The following is a 5,702-nucleotide window of genomic DNA, read 5'->3' as shown; positions in this document are numbered from 1 at the left end:
CGCTGTACCCGTTGTTGGCAATCAGGCACCTCCATCGCTAATCCCCTCAGAAATGATCAGCTGAGGGATGCAGTGACAACAGGACGTGCCCAGAGGCCACACATTCCCACTGTCTCCTCTCCCATGTCCTCTGGCACATGCACAACGCCCCAGTAAAAATCCACACTTTTCCTCCTTTCCCACTTCTTCCCTTCCTCCACCCAGAGGCTTCATCTTCAACCCCCGACCCCCCCCTCTTAATACATCTTTCACATGAGGCCTGTTGTACCATGTCATTTTGTCAGATTTCGCCTCTTAGATCCATCAGTGGTGGTGTCACTTGGATCCTTTATTCTGGTGCTGGTGCACCCCACTGTGGGGTAAGCCCATAGGCCAGGACCCCATCCTGACAAGTCCACCTGCCCCACAGACTCACTTTCCCGCCATTGGATCATTAGATTTCTGCATTTAACACCGGCTGATTGGTGAGTTTCCCCTCCTGTTGATTTAAACATCCCCCTGGACCTGAGAAATCAACTGTTGAGCTCCTGGCACCCCTCTGGTATCTTTTGAGATGGAGGACACATCCACCACCACCCCCAGACCCTTCATGGCTACCACTGGCCCTTTTTGCCAACTCCACCACAGACCTCTTCCCTTGGGCAAGGTTTCTTCTCTCTTCTCAAGGCACAGCTCCTCCCTTTTCCTCTCAAAAATCCTGGTACTGGGTGATCTGTGTCTCTCTGGCATCTGTGCTGCCCCACCCTATCCCCACCCCCTGCCCTGGATATCAAATAGCCTGATAGGCTAGCTTAAACCATGAGTGTTCTGTTATTATTGTCTCTTTCCTTGGGACTCCACTAGTGGTTGACAGTACTAACCTTTTTCCTCGCCCATGGGGATTACATCTTCCTCCATACCTTCAGTTTCCCCACTGGGATGCCTCCTGGAGAACCTCAAACCCCTAAACCTAGCACCTCATTTAAAGATTTCTAAACTCATGAGCCTTTGCAGTCAGTCTTGGCCTCTATAGCCACTTCATAATGACTCTAAATGGCCTCCTAATGGTACTTTTGATCCTCTTTTTTTTTTTATTATTTTTGTGTGTGTGTGAATGAACAGCTGCATTGTTTAATATACCTGGCGCTCTAGAGCCACTGTCATATATGGTTATATAGATATATACTTTTTAATAAATTCTCTTGCTTGTGTCAACATTTAAGGATGATTCTCTTCCTGGTCAGTCATTTAAAGGGAACAATAAATAAAGTAGAAAATGATGAAATGTTTTGCATATTTCTGTGGAAGAATGGAAAACATTTATACTTTGAAAGGTTCAGAAAATTAACTGTACAGAATGAACAGCTTATATACACTATTTGTGCACTTTTTCTTGGCTGGGGTATCTAAATGCAAGAGCTTCTCCAAGACAAGTCACAGTCATTCTTGTCCAAACCCCTCTGTCTCTTCTATTGCAAAAACAAGTTTTTCCTTTAGTTGTTCATAACTCATATGGTGGGAGATCCAAGGGATTAAAACATGTATGGCTTCTTGGTAACCAGGTGTCTTTGCCAACTTTTTCAATACAGAACTTTTGAGGTCCATTACTTCCCATGAGCTCGGCAAATCCTCCTAGAGGCAAGGGACAGGTTCCAGTGACAAACTGCAAGCGTCGCATTTGTACTTCATTATCAGTATCGCTCACAAACTGCCAAAACCAAATAATTTGCTTGCTGTTTCTTGTATAATGTCGATAAACAGTATTTCTCGATAAACAGTATTTCTCTGCCAGTCTGCCAAGTCAACCTCTTGCATGCCACACAGCATAACCTCCCATTCTTTTTCATCAAAGTACTGTAGCCACTGAAGGGGAACAACTTCATTAAACCCATCAAGGAAAGCTTTGGTCTGTCCTTGTACTCCTCGAGAAAAACGCCATTCTGTCATTAAACCAATACATTCATCTTTGTTTTCTTCTGTCACCAGGATACTGGAACCTCCCAACTTTAAATCATGTGAAGTAACTTTTCCCAGAATCTCCATGTCTACAGAAAAGTACATTTCTAAGCCACATTCTTCAATATTGTTATCTCTTATCCAGATTAAAGAGTTGTAAAATTCAGTATCAATAGATTCCAAATCCTTAATAGTACGTTTTTTTACTTAGCATATGTTTGTAGAATGGTAAAGAGAAACCAGTATCAATAAACTTTCCATGGAACAGTGCCATTGCAATAAAGCAACCAATAAAACAGAAGTATGAAAGATGGTCAGAAATTTATAGTTGATGCTGGATTTATTTGTAAACAATAGTTATTCTTGCATGCATACTCAAATAAGCAATATATTGGGTTCAAAACTTCATGGGAAAGCAAGAAAAACCATTCTCTTGCAAGGCCACCATAATCAAGACCTTCTTCTCCTCTAAATATTACATAAACCTGCCTCCTCGAGTCATACGGTTTTAATGCCATAATCTGTTGGAAGGAATCTTCAAATAATGTCTGTCGGGACACATTGATTTACATGACTGGGTAGTGCATTAGACTGGCACAAGTAATGGAAGTGAGCAAGCTTCCACCTAAAGCTGCGTTCATAAGCAACCTGTGGACCACCTTTAGTTACCGATGACTTCCCATTGCGAGGATCTTTGAATGTTGTTCTCGTGTTATGATCAACAAAGTACCTAACACCTTCCTGAGTATACCTAATTTCCCAGCCTTCTGGCAGGGGTTCTTCATTTGGTAAGCCTTGAGTTCTTGGATCTTCCCACTGGGTTGTTTTTGTATTATGATTCACAAAGTAAACTCTGTTGAATCCACTCTTTTTCCCCAGCCTGGTGGTAAGGGACCATAGGGGTCATTTTCTGCAGCTACCACTGAAGCCAAATAGAGGTATCGTTGGTTGAATTGTTGCATAGCTCCCTGCAATTGATTCTGCTGAGACTACCCACTGTTCAAAATTTCGAACAGATTCTATAGTAGGTCGCAGCCGGGTTGTTGTTCTGGTGTTATGATCCACATAATAAACTCTTCCACAATCACCAACTCTTCTTTCCCAGCCTGGAGGCATGATCCTATTATTATAAGGGATCTTTACAATTATTGCCAATGGTCCAGATAATGGAAGGCTTCCTGCATTCAGGCTTTTTCTTACTTCCCCTACAAACCTTCTTTCTGATCTTCCTGTTCCCCAACTTAGCTCCTCCTAGCTATGAAATCTCAACCAGATGAAACTTATACTATCCTCGATCCAGCTACTAAGCCTCCTCCTTACCATCACCATCCACCTTCTCCAGTCTCCTGGAGTCTCTTCAGCTTCTTCTCCTCACCCAGCTTCTCCAGTCTCCTCCCGTCCATCTCCAGCTACAGACCACACTAACCATCCCACACTACACCTATTTTCACCCCAACTACAGCTTTTAGCCCTCCCAATAACTGCTCTCTTTCGACAGCCAATCCCCCTCCTTCTTTCCCCACCTAGTGTAACCCATTCTCAGTTCTTTCTTTGCAAGAAGTCCCTGGGGTAGATAGTCTAGTCAGGGTACATGTCCCCTTTTCGTTAAGTGAACTTTCTCAAAGAGAAAAAAAGGCTGGGATCCTATACCTCAAACTCCTCCATCTTTATTAAGGAATTTCAGTATATCACTCAATCTTATAGTCTTAATTTCCATGATATATACATGATCCTCACAAACAACCTCTTCCTGAGGAGTGCAGGTGAGTTTGGGAACAGGGTAGAGTACATGCAGATAAAATGCACCAGACCAATGCAGCTCTCCCAATGGGTCTGAGGCAGTGCCTGACCAGGATATCCAATCGAATTATAATACCCCAGACAACATTCTAGCTAGAAAGCAATTTACAACTTGCCTCCTGGCTGGTCTCCTTAAGGATGTCCTTAAACCAGTAAATTATGAAAAACTGCAAGAGGTCATCCAGGACAAACAGGAAAATGTGTCTCAATTTTTAGAGTGTCTTACAAAGGCCCTCTTACAATATACTAATTTACACCCTGAAAACCTGATGACCTGTTTCTTTTCCCAAAGCTACCCTGATATTAGGGCCAAGCTTAAATGTTGGACAGAGGACCCCTAACTCCACAGGAAGAAGTCTTAGCAGTGGCCTTTAAGGTGTACCATGGGAGAGATAAGAAGGCCTGCAAACAAAAATACCATATGCTGGCCAAGGCTGTTCAAGCAGCTTTGACAACTCCCTGGCCGCCTAAGACTTGGAAATCACTAGGTCCCTGTCTCAAATGTGGTCTCAAAACTAGCCAGAGGCCTGCCCTAACCCCTGAGAGCCGTGAGGACCATGTCAAACATGTCATCAAGAGGGACACTGGGGGCTGGTGAGATGGCTCAGCAGGTAAGAGCACTGACTGCTCTTCCGAAGGTCCTGAGTTCAAATCCCAGCAACCACATGGTGGCTCAGAACCACCCGTAATGAGATCTGATGCCCTCTTCTGATGTGTCTGAAGACAACACCAGTTGTGCTTATTTACAATAATAAATAAATCTTAGCACCTGAGCGAGCGGGGGACAACTGGAGCAAGCGGGGTTGACCTGAGCAAGCAGAGGACCGAAATTCAATTCCCAACAACCACATGAAGGCTCATAACCATTTGTACAGCTACAGTGTACTCATATACATAAAATAAATAAAATAAATACATCTTTTTTTTAAAGTCAGCTGGTATATTAAAAAAAAAAAAAAAGAGGGACACTGGGCTGCCTATTGCCCATGCCACTTGTTCCCAGGGACATCACTCCCAGACTGCCCTCCATGACTCACATGTGGATGACCCAAGGGGCCTGAGCTCCACTGAACTGACCTCCAGCATCTCTAACAGGGGCCCCCAAGGAGTTATCACAGTACCAGGGCAACTCATCTCCTTCCTTTTAGATTCCAGGGCCACTCACTTGGTCCTAATGGAGTTTTGTGTACCCTCCTCTCTTTCTCACTTCCCTATTGTTGGGGTAGGGGGACAGCCTTACAAACCTCACCCCCACCACCACCAATCAGTTGCATTTTAGTTACATTCTTTTTGGTGGTGCCAATGTGTCCCCTTATTGAGAAGGGGTCTTCTAGCTAAAGTGGGAACCTCTATTTCCTTTGCTTCCCCATTCACCTAACCTTCAGCTCACTAGCAGCCCCTCTCCTCCTTCCTTTTGCTATCTAACATGTTTTAACATTGCCAGCACCTCAGAGGTGGACCCCCCCCCAAGTCTGGGACATCCAGAACCCCTCTGTTTGCAGAACCCTATCTGGCACATCACCCAAGCTCAGTACCCTCTCTCTCCGGAGCCTCAGGGGATATAAGCCTATCATTTCTGAACTCCTAAGGATAAAACATCTTCGCCCCATTTCATCGAGCCCCCCCCCCGCTTTTTCTTTTTCTTTTTTTTTTCTTTTTTTTTTTTTTTGTTTTGTTTTTTTGTTTTGTTTTGTTTTTCGAGACAGGGTTTCTCTGTGTAGCCCTGGCTGTCCTGGAACTCACTTTGTAGACCAGGCTGGCCTCGAACTCAGAAATCCCTGTCTCTGCCTCCCAAGTGTTGGGATTAAAGGCATGCACCACCACTGCCCAGCTTTTTTTTTTTTTTTTTGTCATCCCCTTTTAATACCCCATGCTTGCAGTTATGAAGCCCAAGGGAACCTATCACCTGGTTCAAGAACTCAGACTCCTTAATTCTGCCGTAGATCCTCTCCACCCTTACTCCTTTC

The 5,702-nt window shown here is 44.1% G+C and overlaps 1 pseudogene; it reads right to left on the bottom strand.

The window, feature by feature from the left end:
- Positions 1-1,389: 1,389 nt before the first annotated feature.
- LOC110289806 (NEDD4-like E3 ubiquitin-protein ligase WWP1 pseudogene) lies at positions 1,390-3,051 on the bottom strand (annotated as a pseudogene).
- Positions 3,052-5,702: the final 2,651 nt, after the last annotated feature.

Source organism: Mus caroli, unplaced genomic scaffold, assembly GCF_978045245.1.
Source record: "Mus caroli unplaced genomic scaffold, Mus_caroli_1 scaffold_2, whole genome shotgun sequence".
Taxonomy (NCBI): Eukaryota; Metazoa; Chordata; class Mammalia; order Rodentia; family Muridae; genus Mus; species Mus caroli.
The sequence above is the reverse complement of the archived record's forward strand: the minus strand, read 5'-3'. Positions and strand labels throughout refer to the sequence as shown.